Source organism: Myodes glareolus, chromosome 3 (genome assembly GCF_982192425.1).
Source record: "Myodes glareolus chromosome 3, mMyoGla1.1, whole genome shotgun sequence".
NCBI classification, from domain to species: domain Eukaryota; kingdom Metazoa; phylum Chordata; class Mammalia; order Rodentia; family Cricetidae; genus Myodes; species Myodes glareolus.
In genome coordinates this window covers 66,937,989-66,962,974 of record NC_142028.1, presented here as the reverse complement: position 1 = coordinate 66,962,974, position 24,986 = coordinate 66,937,989, and positions in this window count along the sequence as shown.

Sequence of the window (24,986 nt, the reverse complement as noted above, 5' to 3'; positions counted from 1 at the left end):
CCTTATGACCCAGGGTACCAGGTGTCAGCTCCTATCCATCTACGGGTCTCTCTGAGAAACCTATTTACTCTACCGAAGTCTCCTTTGGTGCTAGGTGCACACAACAGGCTTAGGAAGATGCTCGGCCTCCCAGTAGCTTCAGAGCAACCGACTGGTGGACTCTCAGCTCCTCTCGCTTTTCACCGAACAGACACATTTGCAGAAAACTGTAATTCCTTTTGTGATCGAACACTTTCTAAATACCTTCCGGGAGCTCCCTATTTAAAGAAGCATCTAGTTGATCTCTTTATAGTATAAATAATGAGATTAAGAAGTCTCCTCTTATTCCTAAACACTCATTTATGCTCCAGATACTGAATATAGCTCAATGAGCTCGGACATGGGAGTCCGACAGAACTGAAGTCAAACACCTTCCAATCACTTAGCGTGGGTGTGACATGACTTTGGTTTGTCTCAATTCCACAGCTGTTCACGGTGTTCTCATTGCTCTCAGTGTTTTTCCATGTTCTCTAGCTTCAGTCTATTCCAGTCCAAGTGTCACTTACGTGGAGAAGGTGCTCCTGACCCACTTAGTTGGGGGCGAAGTTCTATTTTCTATTCACAGAATCCCAGTTACCTATCCTCTGTAGAATTTGCTGAAGTAATAGCTTCATGTTTGTTTGCAGGATTATTGGTTTAGCATTTTCTCTGCAGCTAGAAAATAAGTTCCTTCTTCCGGATAGGCAGCATCCGTATGGTCCCAAAAGCCACTCTTTGGTATGGATCAGCCGCTTGAAGAAGAGTTTTTACTCCGAGGAAAGAAGCGTCTCCCTCTACAGGGCCGTTCCACTAGCTAGAAGAGCCAATGTGAGGCTTCCCATTAGGTGCAGTGGGGCCTAGGTACAAACACTCATTCACTTGTGGCTCTCAAGGAGGAAGGCGATGGAGTGAGATATTGGGATAACTGAGAGGGCAGTAAACAGTGAGCCAGTGACTGCTGCTGGGACAACTAGGGTTCTGTCTTGCTGGTTACTCTGAGAAACTGCAGAAATTACTTTGAAATGTTCCAGAAAGAAAGGTGAGCAAGCTGCTCTGGTTATTGGTCCACATCTTGGCCTTGCTGTTGGGACTCTCTTCTGGAGATCCACCTCACAGGCATTTACTCACTCTTCTCTTCTGGAGACCCACCTCACAGGCATTGACTCACTCTTCATTGCCTTAGGACATCCTGGGTTGGAAAGATGTAGGGGGCCAGAAGCTGGAGCCAGACCAAGTCTTTTTTATCTACCTGGAGCTTCTGGGATCAGCCCAGTTCAGATTCTGCATTCAGTAGGTGCATGGTAAATGCCTTTTGAGCAGATGTAAATCCACCGCAAATAAGGCCACAGAAGAATCAGGCCCATCGTGGCAAAAACATACTACTGTCCATAGGAGCAGTTCCTATGTATGTAAACATACCTTTTCTTTGAGAGCTGGGAAAAGATGATTTTAATTCCCTGGATATAAAATAAAAACTTCTTTATATTTTCCCAATGAGAAGATGTCTAGAACATGTGTGCTCCCAAATTGTAGCTCTGATTTAAAACCCCTTTGTTACAAACACTGTTGGCCAATCACAGCCTTTGTAGAATACAGAGAGGGATTCAATACTTTCTTATGGGAGGGGAGTAGCGGGGGTGGTGGTGATGCTAGCCCTGGTTTTGCAGGTACCAAACCTGTATTTCCATCTCCACATCCTCTGCTCACTCTTTGCTGTCTGTCTTCCTGCCTCTGCGTGTCTCTGCTTCCCTGCCCATCTCTCTTAGGCGCTTTTGAGTCACAGGCTGTTTATCTGCCTGCCACTCCTCAGCATCTCTCCATGTTTTTCTCCCTTGTCCCTGGGCATTGTTTTCTTGCTCTCCTGCCTTTCAGTATCTTCTTTCTGTGGCTCAGTGTTTCTCTTAACTTCTGTTCTTTATCCTGTTTCTCTTCCCGTGTTTTCTTTCTTCTTTCCCTAAAATCTCCTGTCACACACACACACACACACACACACACACACACACACACACACACACAGTGGGGTGTTGTTGCAGTATCTGCAGTTTGCCTCCCTGTGAAAAACAAAAAGCAAAAACACCTGAGTCAACTGTTTCTGCCTGCAGTAGTTAAGGCTTTTAGCTCCATGTCCAGATGAAACTGGCCGCTAGCTCCATGTCCAGATGGGTCTACTCGCTAGCTCCAAGTCCAGTTGGGACTGGTCGCTAGCTTCATGTCCAGACAGTACTGGTCGCTAGCTCCATGTCCAGATGGAACTGGTCATTCACTCAGTCTGTATTCTTTTTCTGGTGTGTTCACACAGTTCCGAACTCCACACCTACTCCAGGAAGCTCTCTCAGTGCCCCAGTGGCTTATGGATGTTATGTCCAGACCATCGTCACGTGGGTGAGGCTCTCCGAGGGCCCATATCTGCTTCCTTCCACTCTGGGCTGACCACATCCGAGGGCCCATGTCTGCTTCCTTCCACTCTGGGCTGACCACATCCGAGGGCCCATGTCTGCTTCCTTCCACTCTGGGCTGACCACATCCGAGGGCTCATGTCTGCTTCCTTCCACTCTGGGCTGACCACAGCACAGATGCCAAGTGTTGGACATGACACTTTATTAAGATGTACCTTCCAGTGTTTTTATATATCTATGAAAGTATGAATATAATGTAGATTTATGGGGAAAGAAGAAGCGTTGGTTTGAGGTGAAGATCACCAGTGTAATGAGGTTAGCTGTCACTCTGCCTTCGAGTCCTGGTTCTAAGGCCTGCCAGCAGACAACAGACAGATTCCTTTTACTCCTCACTGCCTGCAGGTTCTCAGCTGTGAAATGGCAGCAGCAGCAATGCCTGTGCGGAAGGGATGTTTCTGGAATGTGGTGGGGTCATGGGTGCTGTGACTAGATTTGCACACAGGCTCAGCAGGGAAAGGGATTCCCTTCGAGGTCCATTGCTGACGACTGTCCCAGAGTTAAATGAAGGGACACCACAGATTGTGCTTTGAAAACGTACCAGGCACCCCAGAAAGTATTATTAATAAAAAAACACAGCAGTACTGGCTAATAGTTAGTAAGCACTTATGATAATGTATTTCAGAAACTGTCTGAGGCAGGGGATTGTCTCACTTTACACATGAGGAAGTGGGGTCTCAGACAGGGCAAATGGTAACTAGGAAACACATAAAATATAACATTTATTTATAAAAAGCTTACTCTGTTCCAGTCCTGAGGCTCTCCCATGGATTTTTATTGCTGTTATTATTGTTTGTTTGTTTGGGGCAAGGTTTCTCTATATAGTTCTGGCTGTCCTAAAACTCACTGTGTAGACCAGTTTGGCGGTGAACTCACAGAAATCTACCTGGGATTAAAGGTGTGTGCCACCGTGCCTGGCCTTGTATTATTTTATTTAATTTCCCAATTGCGTGAAACAACCATTATGCTTGCTTCTTTGTTTCTTTCTTAAGATGAGAAAACTGAAGTTTGAATGGTTAAGAAATTGCTGAGTAGAATTGGCCAATTAGTAAAGTGCTTGCTTTATAGCATCTATCCTCAGAATCCGTGTAAAACAACTCAGGAGTGGTGGGGTGCACTTATAATCCCAGCACTGGGGAGACAGACGCAGGCAGATCCCTGGGGCTCGCTGCTCAGCTAGCCTAGCCTGTTTGGCAAGCTCTAAATCATTGAAAGACTCTTGAAAAAACAAGGGGGATAAGTCCTGATGAATGACATCTGAAGTAGTCCTCTGGCCTGTTCTCTCTCTCTCTCTCTCTCTCTCTCTCTCTCTCTCTCTCTCACACACACACACACACACACACACACACACACACACACACTAGACAGTGAGAGACCAAAAAGAGAGACACAGAGAGAGACAGACAAAGAGAGAGAGAGAAAGAGAGAGAGAGAGAGAGAGAGGAAGGGAGGGAGGGAAGGGTGGGTGGGAGGGAGGAAGGGAGGTAGAGAGAGACAAATGGGCACAGAGGAGGGTGGAAGGAATAAATGGAGGGAGGGAGGGAGGGAGAAGAGACAGACAGACACAGTGAGAAGGAGTAGGGGAGAAAGGGAAGGAGTGAGGGAGGGAGGGAGAAGATACAGGTTTGCAATTCCAACTACTTAGGTGACTGAGGCAGGAGGATTAAAAGTTCAAGGCTAGAATGAGCTACCAAGTGAGTGTAAGGTCAAACTCTGTCTCAAAATATAAAGTAAAGGAGGGCTGCAGGGCTGAGGTTGCTCAGTGGTGAAACGTTGACCTAGCAACTGTGAGTCCCCAGATCGGGTCCTCGGCACTTAAAGAAACAATTAGCCAAGCCCATGGAGCCAGAAACAGGTAGAATTTGTTGCCAAAACTTGTTCTAGAAACTTCCGGCTACCCCACTCATGGTGGCTAGCAGAATGGCTGGTTGGCATGCTGGTCTTCTGGGACTAGTCCTGTGTGCTCCTCACCAGCATGCTGGCCAGCCATGGAAAGCCAGCAAGTCAGTCTCGGAGAATACAGGCACCGTGTTCCCAGAGCTTGAAGTTGGGGTTACAACAATATTTCTTCTGTGTCGCGTTCTTTTGAGTCTTCCTTCCTCTTCTTCCTTTTCATGCGCCTCTCTTCAGGCCTCCCTCAAGCCTTTCCCCTCTCGTCTTCCCTTACTCAACTTTCTTCCCTGATTTCCTTCTCTCTCTTCCTCCCCTCCTTTCATCTGACTTTTTCCCCCTTGTTCTTTCTGTTTCTCTTCCCTCTCTCCCTTCCTTACCTCCCTCCTCCCTCCCTCTCGACTCCTTTACCACCCCTATCCCCCCTCCTTCATGGCCTCTCCCATGTCCCCAAGCCACCCCCCACACCTTGCCTCCAGAGCAGTGCTGCCTGCTGTTGCCATGGAAACTCCTCAGCCGGCTGCAGTCTTTTCCTAGATCTCAGATGGCCAAAGACCAATAGGAGAAGTCTAATGAAGTGGCCCCAGATTTCCCATCCTCTCTCTGCCTCACAGAGACCTCAGGAACCCTATGCAAAGACCCGAGCTATGTGTCACTGGACACGTGGAGTGTAGTGACAGGAAAGATTATCCAGAGTTCAGGGGCAGGCCTGGGCATGCAGCTGGGTACAGTCACCTTCACTGCCACTGTTGCTGCCACCCAGCAAAAACTCTACTGTACTTTCATGCACAATACTGCCTCCCAAGAGCCACCCCAAAGTGCACACAGAGGCCTCTGTGAAGCTGAGTGGAGCCCTCCCAGCTGACTATCAGGTTGGAAACCCTATGCTTCCTTGACTTGTACTTTCCTTTAGTAAAAGAGGGTCCCAGCTGGATTCAGGAACTATTCTTCCTCCCTGCAAAAGGAGGGGTGCTTTATATGGAACCTGTAGTGTAGAGGGGTCTAGCCACCACGAGTCAACAAATCCACAGGGCTATATGTGCCTGGGTGGCTTCTCCCACCCACAGGGAAGCCCAGCCCACGGGCTATTCTTCCTTGAGGAGAAATGCCTTCCACTGGGCTGGCTTCCTGCATTTGGTACAGTCACCCACCCGGAATGAGGAAACTCAAAATACCATGGCCACTTTTTCCTTCCTCTCACCCTGGACTCCTCTGTGGCGTCATTATTTTGATCTCAGTTTGGAGAATATATTTAGATCCCTAATTTTGTACAGAAATGTACCCGCCCACCTTTATGACCGAATGCATTACTGATTTCTAAAAGGGGTGAGCTTGAGTCGTGCCCCCTCCGTGTATAACCCACCATAGCAGAGGTTGCCTAGTCCATTCCCCCGACCCCACCCTCAAGACCCTGTCTGCCTTAGCCAGCATTTCCTGTGCAACATCGTCTACCAGCCGCTGTCAATTCTCGTGCCTTATGGCAGCATTTACTCCCTGCTCATCTGGCGTGAGGGTTGCTGGGCAGTGATTGCTGTCCTTGGCTCGTTGAGGGTTCTGCTGGGCTTAGCGTAGCTCCACAGACCAGCTCTTATTCTAGGACCCTTGCTGAAGGAAAACGCTCCTCGGCAGCTTGCTGTTCTTGCTGTGATGGCTGAGGCTCAGGGAGGAAGGGCTAAACTGGGAAGCACCCTAAAAGGCTGAGCTCTGATGCTGGACTAAGTCCTGTTTCTTTGAGCCCCTGAGCAGAGCAGGCAATGGCTCAGTGTGACGTGAGAAAACAGGGAGGGAGGACTATGAACAAAACAGGCAGCCACAGGTCCTAAATGTCCTGGACTAGATTGAGTCTTTATCTAGGTCCATTCTCCTTTATTCGTGAGTGATTATCTGAAATAGCACAAGTGTGAAATTAGCCAGGCATGGATCGGAAAGCTGAACTCTTCAGCTCCTGAGCGGCATGACTCTGGGGCCAGGGCGTGATCTCCAAGCTCTGGTTCCTGCTTATCAGCTGGTTGTTATGGCAACCTGGTAGGATTATGCAGGGCCAGACACATAGTAGGCACTCCACAAGTCACTTCATCAGGCATCCCAAAGGGAATGTTACTTTCATCAGAATAAGTCAACAATAGACGGTAAACAAAATGATACACGTGCAGATGAAGAAAGTTCTCTCCAACAACATAAACATAAAAGGAGGGAGCTCTGTGAACTGCCTGCTGCTTTCTCCTACTCACCCAGCTGGCTCCCAGCATCCCAGGTGTTGCGATGCACTGTCATGCAAGGGGATGGTGACAACGGCAAACACTAGTGACTAAGCATGTGGTTCAGACTCATTTACTCTGCATGGGCTGTGGGCAAATCATTCCTCCCTATCTGTCAGTGCCCACAGATGCCCCCAGGGACAGGCAAAAAATACTTATAAAAAAATCTACAACTTGGAGCCAGGCCATGGGGGAGGCACAGCCCGCCTCCAGGCTCCTCTGTGTCCCCATTTAAATACTATCTCCTTTACTGCCGAAACTTTGCATTCGTACCAAGCATGCACAGTTTTCCCCCATGTCTTTCCCTAAACACCACAGCATGGTAAAGCTGAAGTAGTGTTTGCCATGATCAGCCAGTCATCTAGAGGAGGTTTAAGGAATGCAGGAAAATGTGTGCAGGCCATTTGCAAATGCTCTGCCATTTTATGGAAGGGACTTGGAACTTCAGTGTCTGCCCCACAGAACCCAAGCGACTTCTCTCTTGCTCCTTTTAGCAGGATGAGAATGCTTTGTACTTTGAGGATAATGGAGCTGATCTCAGAGAAGAAGGTCTCCTAGCTTATTCACGGCCGTCAGTGTCTGGGTAGCAGAGTCAGAAATCAAACCCGGAGGACCGGACTCTTCCCCATCATGCAACTCCTTCTCCAACATAGTGAGCAGTGAGTGTGGGAGGTGAAAAGCCGCAGGGCTGTGGAGTCTAATTTATTCACCTGAAAGAAAATCCGGGCCAGGACGTGTGGATGCACATGCGTAACCACAGCGCTCAGGAGGCTGAGGTGGGGCAGTGCCAGAAGTTAGTCAAGTCCAGATGACATAGTGAGAACCTGTCTCAAAGAAAGATTTTTAAAAATTAAATTGTAAAAGAAAGAAAAAGCCCTGGAGTTATCTGAATTGAACAGTTACTTAGACAAAGGAGCCGCTGGAGGCAGGAGGAGCATGCGAAGCCCTGGTGACTGGAGCGGATCACGTCCCTAGGTGGGAGCATAGGGGTGTGTTCTGGGGTGGAAGGCACTATTTCCTCCCTTCTACAGTCTAGGGCCTCCCTCGACAGCAAGGTCAGCCACCCTTTGGCAGCCAAGTGTTTGGGATTCTGGTGTTTGCCAGCACCTCAGTATCTCTGCTCACTTTTGCAAACAAAAGTGGGGGGGGGACACTTTTTTGGGAAGATCCTTCCTGTGGTGACAGGTTAGGACACTGTCATCCCAGGAGGCATTTGGTGATGTGAATATCTATAGAACGAGGGAAGCTGTAACCAAAGGAGCCGCCCACCTCTCCCTCCCACAAGGCTGAGGCGATCAAGCCTCTCTGAAGGACATGGCAGCATGCACGCTTGAATCTGGGCCTTCACGCCAGCCCAACTCAGCAAGTGATTTGTATTAGAGTGGGTTATATGGCCCAAGGGGTCTTGTGCTGAAATTTAAAGTCACCGTGTACTACCTTTTGATACAAAAAGGTGCTCAGAGCTAGGGACTTGGAAAGGTGACCAGGATTAGATAAGGTCAGCAGGGCAGACCCATGACTGAACACTAGTGCCTTTAGAATAAAAGGGAGAGTGCTAAAACACCCCCCCCTCTCTCTGTCTGTCTCTGTCTCTCTCTCTCTCTCTGTCTCTCTCTTTCTCTCTCTCATACACACATACACACAAACACACAAACACACACACACACACACACCTGAGTATATGTGTTGACTCACCCTGGTCACAAGAAGGCCATCATAGATGCAAGCCCTTGAAATTCTAGTGCTGAGAGCTAAATATCTATTCTTTACAAAGTCACCCAGCCTTAGGCATTTACTAAGGTTTTTTTTTCTTTTTTTTTTTTTTAAAGAGCAATGTACCACAATCCCACAGGACATTTAATGAGGTACCCTGGACATTCTAGCCTTATAGAGGGCAGAGTTCTTAACCTGTTGATAGCCAATAACTAATAGTTTTTATTTCTTGTCCTTTTATTTGTTTAGCCCCTAGGCTGCTGTTTCTAACTCCTTAAACTACACCCACCTCTTAAATACAGAGACTGCTCAGGTTCCATTTTATTTGATTCGTGGCTGTGGTTTTGGAGCTAGTCACCTGCTGAGTGTAGCCTCAAACATTGGCTTGGCATAGCCTTGACTCCTTAGGGACCAAATACTATTTCACTTTGAGGCAGGCATCATCTTCTGAAGGCACCACATTTTCTTGGGTTATGGACAGCCTGGAGCACAGGACCAAAGCTTGATGCCAGCTGATGTGGGAAGAGCATTCTTTGGAAGTCATTTCCTTAAGCACAGATGAGCCCACTTCCCTCATTCCTACAACCAGAAAGGGACTTTGTCAGAAGAAGTCGTGTGTATGTTTTTTTCAGGAAGGTGAGTTCTTGCTCAGTAGACCCAGCACTGCCTAGTGCTGCCAAGTCCTTTACGCAGTGAGGGCTGAACTTGGTAGGCTGATGGGAGTCCTTGTCCCCTGTCAGTGGAGTCCATTTTTTATCCATTACCTTACATTCAGAGTTCCCAATGCACAGAAATGTGAAACTACTGGTACCCAAGGAGGTGTTAGGCTGCAGCCTCATGGCCAACCCCATCCTTGGTCTAGCTCCTGGGTTCTGAAATTCTTACAAGCCTGTGTCTTCTAGATAGGCTACACCACTTCCGTGGCCTTTGTAGTCTCCCTGTTAACACTCTGAACTGAGTAGGTGCCTTCTCATATCTATGACTGAAGAGAACCAACAGAGAGCAGGAAATGTAGCCGTCTAGAATCTCCTTGAGAGTATTAAGTGAACCAGACTATATGTGACTGCACCTCCTGGACCTAGTGGCCTGGACTACTAATCTCTTCCTGTAGGGAGCCAGCCCTTGACCTGTGGCATTTCTCCAGTAGAAATGGAGTCTCAGGGAGCTCTTATCCCTCTAGCCTGGGTTCTTGGAGTTCTCAAGCCCCAGGAGGATATATGGTTATGTCATCTCCTTAGATGAAGACTTTCTTGGGCTATTACATTGTCAAATTTAATAAGAATGAAATGTCAAGTTTTACCCATCATATTTGCAAGAACGAATTTGATTGACAATGCCTAGAAAGGCTGTAGTGAAGTAGATACCCCCAGACAGATCTGTGGGTGTGTGCAGGAGCACACAGCTTTAGGTTTCGGGAATGCAGTTTGAAAATATTGTATTAAGACTTTGACCTCAACAAGTTTCCTTCCAGGAATGTATGAGGGAGTTAACTGGAGACAAATTTCCCCAAAATATACATGTGGCAGGATAGGCCTTTCCCTGCTGCTTCTGATGGGAGAAAAAGACAGGGGTTTGCTCGATAGCATGCGTCACATACAGCATACAGAGGGCTATAGCACACCTGCTGGGAGCTTGCTGTCAAGAAACATACAGGCCTAAGAAGAGATGTCCGCACTACTGCTGAGCAAAGGAGAAAATTACACAATAGCTTGTCTATGAATAAGACCCTCCCCGACCTGTGGTGTGTGTGTCCATGCACGCTTGAGTGTGCGCACATGCTTCAGGCTTCAGGGAGGTCTCAGTCTAGCATGATGGCAGACATCTACTGTACTGGTTACTTTTCTGTTGCTGTGGGAGAAATCCTGATAGAAAACAAGTTTATTTTGGCTTTCTAGTTCCAGATAGGATATCATCTGTCTTGGCCAGGGAGGCGTGGCAGCAGAAGCAGGAATCCAACTTGACAGCCAGGGAGCAGAGAATTCACATTCCATATGCATGTAGCAAGAAGGGGGGAGGGGGCTCAGGCTATAAAACCTCAAAGCCTTACCCCAGTCATGTACTTCCTCCAACAAGGTTCCACCACGTTTCCATAACTCTCTCCAACAGCACCTCCGTCCAGCTGGAGACCAAGTGTTCAAACCCAGGAACCTGTAGTGGGACAGCCCACAATCAAACCGTAACATCTTCCAGGAAGACAATTGTAATATCACATGGTGAAGAGGTTGGTAGAGAAGAGCAGAAAAGTGCTTCTAAAGGTCTTCTCAGAGGGGCCCCTGGACCTGACCCTGAAGAGTGACAAGGAAGGATGCTGAGACTCAAGGGGACATTCCCCATGAAGGGTGAACTTACGGCTCTCTCTTCACAGCCATGAACCGGAACTGCCTTCTTTGCTAACCCCTGAGGGTACTGGCCACTAGCCACGGAGATCACAGGAATCAATGTCTGACATGAGTCATATAAATGAGCCACTGGGCAGAAGGTAGGCTTGGCCAAGAGCGCTGAGCTCTGGCCCTGGAAGTGTTGTAGGAGGCAGCTAGAGGCTCTACCTTCTCTGAGGGCCATTTCAAGTTCTCCTTCCTTTGCCTGGCCTCCTGTGCCCTACAGCCAAATGACACTTGGTCACACAATCCATCCCATAGTTAAACTTGCACTTTATTAAAATGGCTCTGAATAACTCTAGGGGGAAAACTGTATCCATCTCCATTCATCTTCAATGGCTTTTACACCTCACTCGACATAACTGTCTCCTTTGATTAAATCTCCATTAGGGCTCTGTTCCATATTCAGCAGCTCTGTAAGCCAATTAACCCACCGTTCCATAGGTTAGGACAAAGAGCAGCGCATCTTCAGAGACAGAGAGAGCAAGAGGGTGTGAGAGAGGGTGGGAGGAAGAGAGAGAGGAAAGCGTCGTCCTTCCCCCTGCTGGGGCTCTGGTTAATCAGTGTTTGTCACTGTGCCCTCATTTCCTTGCACTTGAGGAAATAAGAAGGACAGCAGCAAGATACAGCATTGGGCATAAAGCATGTAGTGGTACCCCATTCCCACTCCGTGGCTAACTCGCAGTTTCTTGAGCCTAGCAGTGTTCGGGAAGGATCCCGGTCCTTGGAACTCTTCTTCTTTTTGTTCACTCATGAGTTCCCATGGTTGTCTCTCCCTCATCAGTCTTTCTGGACCCTGCCTGAGTCTGTATGTCAGAAGCCTATCTCCAGGAATCTAAGTCTTGTCTAGTCTCAAGGCTCTAGGCCCATTTGAGTTGGAGGCAGGAGTTGGTTGTCAACGAATCACATTACCACCTGACTATGAACTACCCCACGGGTATCGTTTCAGTGCGTCCTCCAGCGTCATGCATTGGAAACTCAGTCCTAATGCGACACTTCTGAGACAGGAGAGCTCGTGAAGTGTCGAAGCCATGGGGGCAGGGCACTCATGGATGGATTAGTGCCGTTATCTCGGGAGTGGGTTAGTTACCGTAAGGGTGGGGTCCTGATGAAAGATATTTCCCTCCTTTTCCCCTTCACATCCGTTCTCTCTTGCCCGTCTACTTTCTACCATGGCCTGATCCAGTCAAGGGTCACTTGTCACCTTCAGGTCCCTTGATCTCAGACTTTGAAGCTTCTAGAAACTAAGAACCTAGCTGCTGTTCTTCGGACATCCCATTTCTGCATTATCGCTGCCCTGGAGCAGATAGGACCCGCACCTCTCCAACCTTCTCTAAGGTCCACAACCCATTCCCGACTTTGCTTCTTACACTGGGTGTTGGGAGCACTACTGTATCCCTAGTTCTGTTAGTTTTTTTTTCATTGGAGGATGGCCCCAGCTCTCCACTCCCAGCAGTGGGATGGAATCCACTCTCAGAGACATAGCAGGTGCCCACATTTTGTTATTGAAACCGGAGATCCAGCCCACTGAGAGTCTCGGTGTCCCAGGGAGACAGGAATGTCACTTACTTGGGACCCTAAACATCTCAACAATCTAGATCCAGGGTTGGGCTGCAAGAGATGACCATGCATAAGGATTTAAAGCATGTCTTGTATTGATTCCCAAAGTTCCTGAGTATAATGGGGCAACTTCAGGGGCAAAGAGCAGAGGTAGGATTGGTGGTCATACCACACCTAGCATGAAAGAACAAGCTGATTCAGACCTGAGTTCCCTGAGTCGCTCAGACTGGATTTGGCAGGCCTGCTATGCCCATCTTACATCAAGGAAAATGGGAGCAGAAGATGGTTGGTAAATTCTCCAAGGGTCTTTTCTTCGGAAGCTGGTCTCAGTAATGTTCATATAGTAGCAATATTTTAAGAAAATTATAGGGTCCAAGGGGCCAGTGGCATTTTCTTGAGCGTCTTTAAAGAAACCACACAGAGTGGGGCTGGCACGGGCACCTATGAACCTGCAGATTAGTCCTCTGAGCCCCTGTTAGATGATCAAGGGCCACTAGTCTAGCAGGATGTGTCTGTTCCTCGAAGCCTGTCCAGCTTTCTGCCCAGGCTCCCTGGAGTCAGCCAGACTTACCTCTAAGGCATGGTCTGCACTTCGTTTGCTGGTCACCTCTGCTCTGTTCTAGTCCTGATCAGGTCCTCTAGACACTGAGCCGGCTACAGGTGGAGGCTAGTGTACGATTCTCTCTTTGGGGCTCGGCAATGTTTGTGCCTTCGCTGAAATAGCATGGAGGATGCTCTGCCGTATCTCGGGGTTTGCTCCTTTGCTCCCTCTGATCTCACAGATCCTAAATACCCATCCTAGACCTCCATGGCTTTCGTGGATGTTCTCCTGGGATCCATTCTTTCTGCTTCAGCTTCTCATAAACCAATAATCTCAGGGCAGCATCAGCACCAGCAGAACTCTGGAATGAAAAAAGAGACACTGTCCACATGGAGTGTTTGTATTTTGTAGGCAGGGTATATGTATTTCTCCATCCGAAGGTCAGCAAGAAGAGGGCAGCACAGACAAACTGGACCATACAGGGCAGGGATAATGATGGGGGGGGGGGCGCGCAGGATTTTTCACGGTTAAGAACTCAGGTTTGGTGTTATCTTGTGCTCCTCGCTTTCTGTTCCACTCTGACACACACCGACTGTGTGGATTGGAGCCTCAGTATTCTCAGCCATTGCACAAAAATATGCTCCATAGGGTCATATGAGAGACATGCATTATCTCATATTTGGTGAGTGGTTAATGATTGATAAGTGTGTGGCAAGGCTGGTGGAAAGACTCAGAGTTATCACGAGGGCATTTGGGAGAGCTGGATGATTATGGAAAAGTTCAAGGGGAGCCTGATAGGAAGTGGCAGACACTAGGGCTGTACTGAGAGAAGGGACCCAAGTCTGTGAGGCACCTGATCTTGACATTTGGGAAGGATGACTGCTGAATGACCTCTCTTCTAGCCATACAAGATTGCTTTCTGTAATTAGCAGATTAGAAAAATAGATTGATAATGACCACAGAGGAAAAGAAGACGGCCAAAATTTTCTTTATTAAACTTACTTCCATCTGGGGGATGGCTCAGCTAGTAGAGTGCATGCGGAGTACCCTGAGCTTGAGTCCCAGGACTGTACAAACCAGGTATCGTGACACTTGCCTACAACCTTAGTACTAGGGAGATTGTGGCAGGAGGATCAGGAGTTCAAGGTCATCCTCAGCTACATCGTAGGGTGTTTGAAGCTAGCCAGGACTAGATATCCTGTATCAAAAATTTAATAATAATCATATCAGTAAAAATTATAAGCAATATTACAGGATTAAAGAAAACGTTAATGGGTCTAACATTTTTATTCCATGTTAGTATGGTTTTTTTTTAAGGGAAAGCTCAACCACAGTATGCTAATAGTACAGCTTGATTTTCCTCAAAAATTCCTTAATTATAAAATTAGAAGTTTCAAAGATTATTTCAGTTTTCTTTTGATATTTTATTTATTTTTATATAATGTGCATGAATGTTTGCCTGGATATACACTGTCTGTATATTATATACGTGCAGAACCCATGGAAGCCAGATTGGGACATCAGATCTCGTAGGACTGGAATTACAGACAGTTGTAGGCTGCCATGTGGGTGCTGGAATCAAACCTGGGTCCTCTGGAAGAGCATCCAGTGCTCTAAACCACTGAGCCATCTCTCCAGCCTGCCTATTTCAGTTGCAAAGCTAGTCTCCATACATAGGGCAGAGGAACTACCAGGTGCACCCGCCAAGCAGAAACTATAGAACTTTGCAGTTCTTGCTAGGATGCTTTTCAAAATTAAAGCACAGACAGACAAACAAACAAAACATCGAGCATCCACACAGAATTGAAGAAACCCTGTTTCTAATCTTTTTGGTCTTCGCATTGCAGTGCTTACTTTGAATTTACCGTTGCATCTGGGATCCGGAGGGTCGTAGGAATTAGACACATCTACTGTGCTCGCAGAAGCTGGAATGGATCCAAACCTTAAGAATTTTCTCTGGAAATGAGCACACATAGCTGAGTTTGCAAGTACTGGGGGCCAGTTGTGAAACTCCTCCAAATTAGGGCCCAGGTGGAACACCGTGTCACTAGGAATAAGTAATCAAAATGTGCTCGAGGAAAGAACACTCTATATTCAATATTATTAAAATTCAACAGTAACTTTTAACCACTATTTAGAATTCAATCAACAGAAGCTTTTGTTCAAGAGGAATATTGTTAAGAGAAATGATGCTATTGGAAGCTGCTGGCGAATGGTGACAAGAGAAAGAGCAGGGGCTGGAGTGTGACTCAAACATTAAGAGCACACAGGGTTCTTACTGAGGACCCCAGTTTGGCCCCCAGCAGCCATGACAGGCATCTCACAGTCACCGGCAACTCTAGCTCCAGGAGGCTCTGGTGCCCTCTTCTGGTCTCTGCAGGCACCTGTACTCATATGCATATACTCCTATAGCATACATGTCTATTTTTTTAAATGCAGACCAGCAAAACTGATTGGTTTTATTGTTTTCGCGTTTTACAAGGACAATGTTTTCTCTTATTGTCTTCACTTGGGATAGACTGTTTCTCCAACACCAGAATCTGCTCTGATTAGAGTGGTAGCCCCAGCAAGGAGCAGAGGTCTGGCTAGGTTCTATGCAAAGAACATTATACCTGTCAGAACTCTACGAGATGGAGTGGCCGGCCTCAGGAGGCAGTAAATCTCCGTCAGGAGCAAAGGTGACCTTTAACGTCTTTCCAACCTGGAGACTCTGTGACTCTATAAATCAGAAGTGACAGAGACTCCATCCGTCCCTGGGAGAGAGTTGGGAACTTGGAAGTCTTGGGGGCTTGTGGGTGGAGCAGCTACATCCTACAGAGTCACAAAACCCAACCTGAGTGCCAGCTCAGCCTAGACCTCTGCTTCAGCCCATAGTTAGAGACCCTAAGTTTCCCTACTGTAAATTGGAGTGAGGACAGACAAACCAGAGCCTTTTGTGGAGCTATCCTTTGAGAGGATACACCTGCCTGATGCTTCTCTGATTCGAATCCCCCCCTCCCTATGGTCCTCCTGCAGCCAGAGAGGTCTGCGTGTGCCCCACTGTCTGAACTTCAGGGGGATAAAGCAGTTTTGGAGAAAGACTCGTGCCCCCAAATTCCCGTAGTTCTTTAATTCCCCAGCAGGAGGTCCCCATTATCTCTCTAGTACAAGGCACATTATTAATGGATTCTGCTTTCAGCAGGTAAAGGTCATTTTTTTTTAACGTGTTGAATGATTCCAACCTGGATTTTCTTTGCAGAGACAGTATTCTCCAGGCACTTGCTGTGACGATCGGCAGACAGAATGGACGAGGATGTGTGGTGGTACCGGGCTGCATGGACCCATCCAGGTGTGAGCTCAGCAAGGGTCTGCCAATACCGGCTCTGGGGCACAGGGAGTGCTGGGCTCTGGAACTTCAGAGATTAGGAAGGAGCGAGGATGTACAAGGCTCTCACAGCCTGAGAACCAACTGAAACCCAGTCCCTGGTGATCCGCGGGCTGAGGGAGGGTAGAGAAACAGTTCAAGGAACTCTGAAGCTTCGCTAAGTTAGAACTGTTCCTTTAAGCAAATGAAAATGGATTCAGGGGAAGACACTGGGATTTCTTTAGTGAGTTCGAAAAGATCTTGATCACCAAGACTCACAGGGCAGAATGACTCTGGGATTTTCATGAATTCTCTGGAAAGCTGCAATTTATTGATTGCCTTGCAATGGTATCTTTCTTCCTATGACCAGACCCACTCTGCCTGGTCCCCATGTCTCTCAATTAACCTGCAAACCCCAGGAAAGGGGATGATTGACTAGCTTCACTTGGGTATGCCTGGAACAGCATGCAGGGAAACAGCCATGCCTGTGGGCTCTGTGGTCCTACAAGGTGTCAACTCATGCTCTAACAGGGTGAAAGAAAGCCTCTGGGGTCTTCGCCACTACCACGAAACCTTGAGGGGTTGGTCCAGGCAAAACAGACGTCATCGGATCCTCACGTGTTAGTGGCTGCTGTGCGGCTGTAACCAACACAGCTCCTGGAAACAAGCTGTGGGAGAAAAGATTTATTTTGCCTCGGGGTTTTTGGAGAGGTTGGAGTCCATCATGGTGGGAGAAGCAGGGTGGCTGTCAGCAGCGTGGGGGTGCAGAGCTGCAGCTCTTCACACTGTGCTGTGCTAGGAAGCAGAGAAAATCGGCCCAGGGTGGATGTAGCCTTCGAATCCTGCCCCAGCGACCTACTTTTGCCACCCAGGTCACACATCCTAAAGGCAACACATCCTTCAAAATGGCACACTTTGGAGACTGAGGGCTCAGAGCGTGAATCTGTGGGGGACATTTCAGACTGAAACTCTCACATTCAAGACTTAAAGGACTGGCACATGGGTGGGTTTTGCATAGCCATAGTAAGTAGAGAGGCCTCAGCAGAGCATTTCAGGGTGTACTCTGAACTCAAACTCCCTAGGTTCGAATCCTGCCTGTACCACGTACTAGCCTTCAAATCTTGGGTTAGTCCCTCAGTGTCGTTTCCTGTCGTTCTCAGCTGCGCCAAGGGAATGAAAGTGGCATTCTCTCTATTGGTTTCTCGCTGAGAGTGGGTGGGTTGCTCCCTCCGAAGAGTATGGACCAGAACAGGGACACAGAATGTCAACAAATGCTCGTTTTCATAGATGCTGCACTGAGTTGGAAGGAGGAGGATATGAGGACTCCATCCCAATAAGTCAGTGGTCCCCAAAGCACCCGACGTGGGAAGAAAAATTAAAGGATCTTCATTGACTTTTAGTTTCCATCTTGAAAACAACAAAGGAATTAGGCTTTACTAGGATTTAGTAATTGGGGTGGTGCGGGAGAATTGTCTGTATTCTGTCAATCATGTTTTAAGTAAAAGCTGATTGGCCAGGCAGGAAGTATAGGTGGGAAAATCAGACAGGAAATAGAAGTGGAAGAAAGAGAACAGGACTATTCTGGGAAGCAGGAAGCTCCCTCCACCCCGCATTCCTGCCCAGACCACCAAGAAGCAAGATGTAACCTGCCCAACTGTGAAAAGTACTGAGCCGTGTGGCTAGCATAGATAAGACCAATGGGTTAATATAAGCTACAAGAGCTAATAAGAAGACTGAGCTAATGGGTCAATCAGTTTATAATCTTATGGAGTCCTCTATGTGATTTTCTTTGGGGCTTGCAGGTTGTGGGGTACCGGGCAGGACAGATACCCCAACAAGAAGGCCCCTTCATGTTACAGTGGGGTGGCGCTGTCACCCTCCATGATCTACTCATTAAGCAGCCCTGTGTCTCCTGGAGTGCAGGAGGGTTCCTGCAGCAAGAGCGGGGCCTCCCCACCCTGTAGAATGCTACAAAGTCCTCTCCTTCGGTCTCAGTCTGCTATGCCTTGCCACAGTTTGCCTGGTGGTGGAGTAGCATCTCTGGGTACTTTGTGGTGGCTGGGCAGTGGTTCTGTGCTACTCAGAGGGTCTCTGGCACACTTGTTGTACTTAGCAATGAGAGGTACCAAAACCATCCGTGTCTTCCAAATTTGCTGACCTTCCCAGTGTTGACAGGTACCTGTTGCCATTAGATGTTTGTTTATGTTTTTTTAATAAACATCTGTAATCTGCCCTTTCAAGGTAAAAGTGGCTTAAAAAACCAAAAAGACGGGTAGGAATGGAACTGCTTTGGAAAGAGGGTTATATGAAAGAAAGAACATTAAGAAAGGACATTTTAAATGTTTCCACTATTCTGAGATTTTATTGATTAAAACGCTGCCAGTGTGTTAATTACAAAATTGGTCACTTGTGTATTGCATAAAAACTTGAAAAAAATAATCTTATAAACAAAAAATTCTGAGGCAAGAGAGACGGTTCAGTGTGTAAAGCACTTGTGTAAAGTGTAAAGTACAGTGTGTAAAGTGTAGGCATGAGGCCCTCAGTTCAGATCCCCAGCATCCGCACTACAGACGAGTCCCTGGAGCTCGCCGGTCAGGCCAGCCGATTGGTGAGTTACAGGTTCAGTGTCATCATGTCTCAGAAAAGTAAGATAGTGGCAGAAGACACACAACTTTGACCTCTGGCCTGTGGTGTGTAGGCACATACACACACACACACACACACACAGAGAGAGAGAGAGAGAGAGAGAGAGAGAGAGAGAGAGAGAGAGATGCACGCACACATGCACACATGCACAATTTTCAAAAAAGAATTGCAGAGGATCCTGAACGCATCTGTTCAAAACATTAAAACACCACAGCTGATTTGTTTGCAGAGACAATGAATGGATGGACGCACTGTGAAAATCCGCTTGGCAAATGACTACAACATCCTCCGTATAACTGGGAGTTGGGCATGAAAATTGCCCATCACTATACCAAAAGCACAGCTAAGAACGCACATCTCTTTTCAATCTCCAGGTCTCTGCGATTGCTTCACAGCCTGTCAATTCTCAAACCCATGGACAAAACAAATACTTTCAACCTGACCTTCAGATGATTATACCCAAAAGTGCTAGCCTAAGATTTTTCAAAAATAATGAAGCGTTTCCACCCAGCGATTGCATAGCTCTCTCCTTTGAGTTAATGGCTGAAAAATTACTTGTATAAAATATGTCTTGTAATTTTCAACTTTGTCTTTTCTCCCTTAAAGTTGTATACGTTTGCAAACCTTCCACCATGAGCCAGCACACAGCACACTAGCATATCAATTATACGTGCGATTTCTAAGTAAAATCAATTAAACAGGTTTACTACGAGTTCAATGTCTCAAAAAAGGTTCTACTGATGGGCTAACAGGAAACCGGAACACCTCTATAGACAATGAGGATGGCGTAAGGGACGTTACGTATGGAAGTGACCAGATGTTTTTGTCATAAGCAGGTGAGTCTCAGAGTGGGGTAGAAAAGACTAAAACCAGGGGTGCCAAGGTGAAGCCTGATTTGGTAACTCTAAGACCCTGTGATGAAGGCTGGAAGAACAGGAAGGAAGGCAGGTCAGTTTAGAAACACCTTTCCCCATCTGCCTGCTTAAGGCCAGTTGTATTCCCTGGATCCTTCCTGTCCATCCCCGAGCTAGCTTAGTTCCCCATAGACAACTCTTCCACAGTGAAGCTGTTTTCACATTGTTTTGCGATAATCTTTGTTTTTACAGTTTTAAACATTTGGGGCACCAAGATGGCTCACCTGGTAAAGGCACTTGTTGAGCAAGCCTGATGATCAGAATTCACTGTCCAAACCCACACGAAGACAGAAGCAGAGAAACTACAACGCTGTTCTCCGACCCTGACACACACATGCCCACATATACACATATCACATACACACTAACAGATACATCAATAGATAATGTTTAAAGTATTTAATGTCTTGTTATGTAGTCAGGAATGGCCTAGGATTTGAGCTCCTTCTGCCTCCATCTCCAAGGTACTGGGACCACAGGCATGCTGGCCTGGGGTTATCTTTTTGCTCAGTGTATGCTAAGCCACTGGAAAGGTGGAACCTAGTGTCTGGCTTGTATTTCTGACCAAATCAGTGAAATCTACCAGTATGTAGTTTCATTTGTCTTTTGAGACAGGATCTCTTATAGCCCAAATTTGCTGAGCTACTGAAGATGATCTTGAATTATGGTCTTGGTGATTATGGGTGTGTGTTGTCATGCCTGCCTGATTCATTCAGTACAGGGAATCAAACCTAGAATTCTTGCAGAAGAGGTAGGCACTCTGCTAACTGAGCCATATCCTGGCCTTCATCAGTATTTCTTTAAATTAGTATAAATGAACATATTTTATTTTTGACATAGCAATTGTACAAATTTGGAACCACAGTTTGGTGTTACAATAATGTATATGATGTAAAATCGTCAAATCAGGGTAAATGATCTATCTATCATCATTTCAGGCATGGTGCTGGCTAGTTGTATGCCACCTTGACACAGGAAAGAGCCACTTGGGAAGAGGAAAGCTTAACTGAGGTAATACTTCAACCAGGCTGGCCTGTGGGCAAACCCGTGGGAACATTTTCTTAAATACTGGTTGATGTGGGAGGGCTCCACCCATTGTGGGTGGTACTATCCCTGAGTAGGTTGTGCTGGGGTGTGCAAGAAAGTGGGCTTAACAAGCTATGAGGAGCAAGCCAATAAGCATTACTCCATGGGCTCTGCTTTCCCGGGTCCTGCCTTGAGTTCCTGTCTGACTTCTTCTCTCAGTGATGGAGTGAGGCGGAAGGAGACAAGCCTTTCCTCCCTGGGTTCCTTTTGTTCTTGATGTTGTGCCACAGCTGTAGAAACCCTAACTAAGGCAGACACGGGTTGCTTCCTTGTGTTAGAAACATTCCAAAATCCTCTCTATTAGCTACTTTGAAATATTCAATTAATTGCTGTCAGCGGTAGTTATCCCAACTGTGCTGTCTATCAGTACTCATGAATGGACAGTGTGGAATTTGATGAAACCAATTAAATACTGAGGATGTAAAGGGAGGGTGGAAAATTCTGAGGCATTACGGTGGGCCCGCGGACACTGTCTTCTTGACGGTCTCAACATTTTTAATTGGCCTTCAACCTTTGAGAAGCAGATGATTTCATAGTAAGGTCTGAATGTCCAACTCCTTTTGAAAAACAACGAGAAGAACAACACCAGCTCCATGTTCTTCTATGGCTAAACCCCAGCGCTCTGATCACATGTGCTCTAGGGCATCGGCGCATCCGTCATTCATTGAGTTTCTTGCCTGTCACTGTCGGGCATTTTAGCTAATGGTGTCTGCTTCATAGAGCTGCTGAGCGTTTAAAATGTGTCAGTGATTATTTACAGGAGGAAAACACTAACGTGATGGTTTAGCACTAGGAGAGAAAAGCTACAAGGGCTGGAGAAACTGAACATTTTATTAGAGAGACAATCACTTGTGGCTTGGATAAAGCTGCTATCAGCCTCCCAAATGCATGTTTTCCTTTTCATCCAGGGAACCCGAACAAAGCTCCAAAGTTGACAATGTTCTTTCTGTCTTGTGGTACCTGCATCTAAATTCTTTTGCTCATCGAATGATCTAATGTCTCATCAAATTGGCCTGTATCTCCCAACTGCTGCCCCTCCTTGCTGCTTCCATGATAAAATAAGAGAGATGAGGCTGGGAACAGAAGATTTTTCTCCTTGCCCATTGTTTCTGGGGAGATCAGGATCTTGGTCTGGTTTTTTCAGAAAACAGATCTCAAGACACAGCCCGTGTACATGGGGACTGTATTGAGAAATGTGCTGCCGAGGAGGAGATGTGAGGAAGAGAAGAAACAGAGAGGAAGAGGAGGGAGTTCATACGAGGATGTATTATTAAGCTGACCACTGTCAAAGGTGACTAGTTGGTCAATCCCCCCAGGTCATCAACAAGCTCCATGAAATGCTTCTTATCCCATTTGCTCATGAATAGAAAGAAGAAAGTATTTATACACCATCTTCTTAACATTGAAAGGTCAAAAGTGGACGCTCTGCCACCCTTCTGAGTTACCTATATGCTGAGCATGTTCCCACAGGAGCCCACACTGCAGTGTCACTACAGAGACCCAATACAGGGGATGAGAAGATCATAGCAGAGGCATGAGGCTGAGCACTCTTACACTGCCTGGCTGAGCTAACTAGGGTCAAGAAAAATATAATCTCTTTGGTAAACAGAGAACCAGGAAGTCAACACAGTCCCAGTCCCTGCAAAAATATACTGTTACCCTTACAAAGACAAGACAAGCTCACCTTCACTGATAAATATCCAGAACAATTCATTGGACCGAAAAAAAAAAAACGATAGAAATGTTAGTGATATGTTAGTCTACACAGTAAAGATGCCACATGGAAGCTGTGACTGGGGCTACTACCAGTTCAGGGTATGGTAGTTCAGGCTCATCTGCTATGATCCACTTAGGGGAGAAAGAGGGATGTCTTTAAGTCTCGTGGTGACACCGATCCTCTGTATTTCCTTCAAGGCTGTAGAATAGCATCTGAACTGCTCATGTGACTGGCTGACTGGAGTAGTGTTTCTAGGGCCTTCTACTATGTCACCTTACCTTGCCAGCTTATGAGTTAGAGGACCCACTTGCTAAACAGATGTATTCTAACTATACACCCTAGGGACTGAAGAAACAATCACAGAGTGTAACATGAAAAGGCTGGGCCTGCTTGTTTGTGTTTTTCTAGTTTAGTCCCAGAGAAAAATCACACAAAGGACTCCGTAAGTTATAAAGCTGATTGGCCCGTTAGGTCTGGCTTCTTACTGGTTAACTCTCACATCTTGAGTAACCCATTTTTCTGACCTATTTTAGCCATGTGGCTCAGTACCTTTTTCAGTGGGGCAGCTCACATTCTGCTGCTTTGGTGATCTGGGCAAGAGTGGAGGAATCAACTTCCTCCTCCCCAGAATTCTTCTGCTCTCCTTGCATCATTTCCACTTCCTGTCTGGTTTTCCTGCCTACACCTCCTGCCTGGCCAATCAGTGTTTATTTAAAACATGATTGACAGAATACAGACAATTCTCCCACACCACTTCCCCCTCTTTTTTTAAAAAAAAAAAAACAAAGAAAAATATCCATAGTCTATTTTTTGGGAATGTGGGCGTAGTATTCCAGGCTACTTCCTGCTGGTTGGGGGCGCTGATAATCTTATGGGGACCTAAAGAAAATTTAGAGTTATGATCAAGTCCTGACTGAAGTATCTTGTGAGTCTTGATTATCTCAGGCAGCAGTCTTGAACCTGTTCTGGATGAAGAACTCAGACATCTGGGCCACCTATTCCTGTTGGAGATTTTTCAGGTGGTCTCCCTTGGTCAAAGATGATTTTTCTTAACTCAGAATAAATCCACAGCCTCTCATTTTCTGTGGAAACAAAAGCAAAATCTCTTCTCCAAAGTAACATACCTTTTGACTTCAATTTTGAAGCCAAGGTATTTTCAAAATACCTATCTTGGATTAATTCTGCAGCATTTATAAGCAAATATTTTTTAGTAGCTGTTGCTCCTTCCTCAGCATTCAAATAATTCAAAGAGAGCATAATAGCATACAGTATCAAGATTCCCTGTGTATTTCCCATCTTTATGTGGTTTTATTTTAACCTCTATTTCTTTTATTTTTACTTTTAACTTTTGGCTTTTTGAGACAGGTTCTCTGCATATCTTTGTCCTGGAACTTCCTCTGTAGACCAGGCTATCCTTGAACTCCCAGAGATCCATCTGTCTCTGCCTCCCCAGTGCTGGGATTAAAGGTGTCTGCCACCATACCTTGAATTTACAGAGGTCTGTCTGCCTCTGCCTCCAAAGCCTTGGGATTAAAGGTGTGTACCACCACACCCAACTACTCTCTTTCTTTCTTTTTTATTTTAAGGACTTTAAACCATTTAGGGTTTTTTTTTTTGAATCTCTCTTTACTGTATATCTCTTTCTGACCATGTGGGTCTTTAATTTGCTAAGGAATATGGAGAAGACAACACTCAAAAGCTCTTAAGGCGTTTCAAGGTCCTTGCCAGCAAGCAAGCTGCAACATTGTGTCCATAGTTGGGACTGCCTGCTTGAAAGAGTCAAGAGTTTTCCCTGGCAGGATGGCCCAGAAAACCAGCATTTTAAAACAGCACAGCTTTTTTTTCCTGCTACAGCTGAAAACTGAAATGCTTTACTCTAGTCTTTCCCAAGCTTTCTCAGGCTTTCTGCGGATGCAGTTATCCACGTGGGCACCATTCTGTAGCATGAGGGGAGCCTGCTTGTTTGGGGGTTTCTTTCCCACCCTGCCCCCAAGCTGTTTAGTCCCAAAGTAAATGACACAGAGGACTCTGTAAGTTATAAAGCTGATTTACCCTGTTGGACTCTAGTGTCCAAACCGAGAAGGAGTCGCCCCCAGAGACCACCTCATATACCACAGCCGATGCAAAAGCATGAAGATTTTATTAATTCTGTCATGACAGGGTCCCTCAGCATTCAGGAAGCTGAGAGACCTCGAATAGCTGGTACAGTCTACTTTTAAAGGAGAAGGCCCCATAGAAACAAGAGGGGTTGTTCCTTGACCATTATGATTGGCTGGAGAGCTATTGTCAGATCAGATGAGGTAAGAGGTCATTTTGACCCCGTTTCCCAGGGGGCTGAATCAAAACATACGTGTATGGGTAATTGTTCAGGAACTGAGTACGTGCATGTGTAGCTGTTAGGTCCTTGGTTCCCAGGGGAGGAGGGGAAGCACTGAGGCACAGAGGCTGAGAGGGTTTGGAATTGTCAGA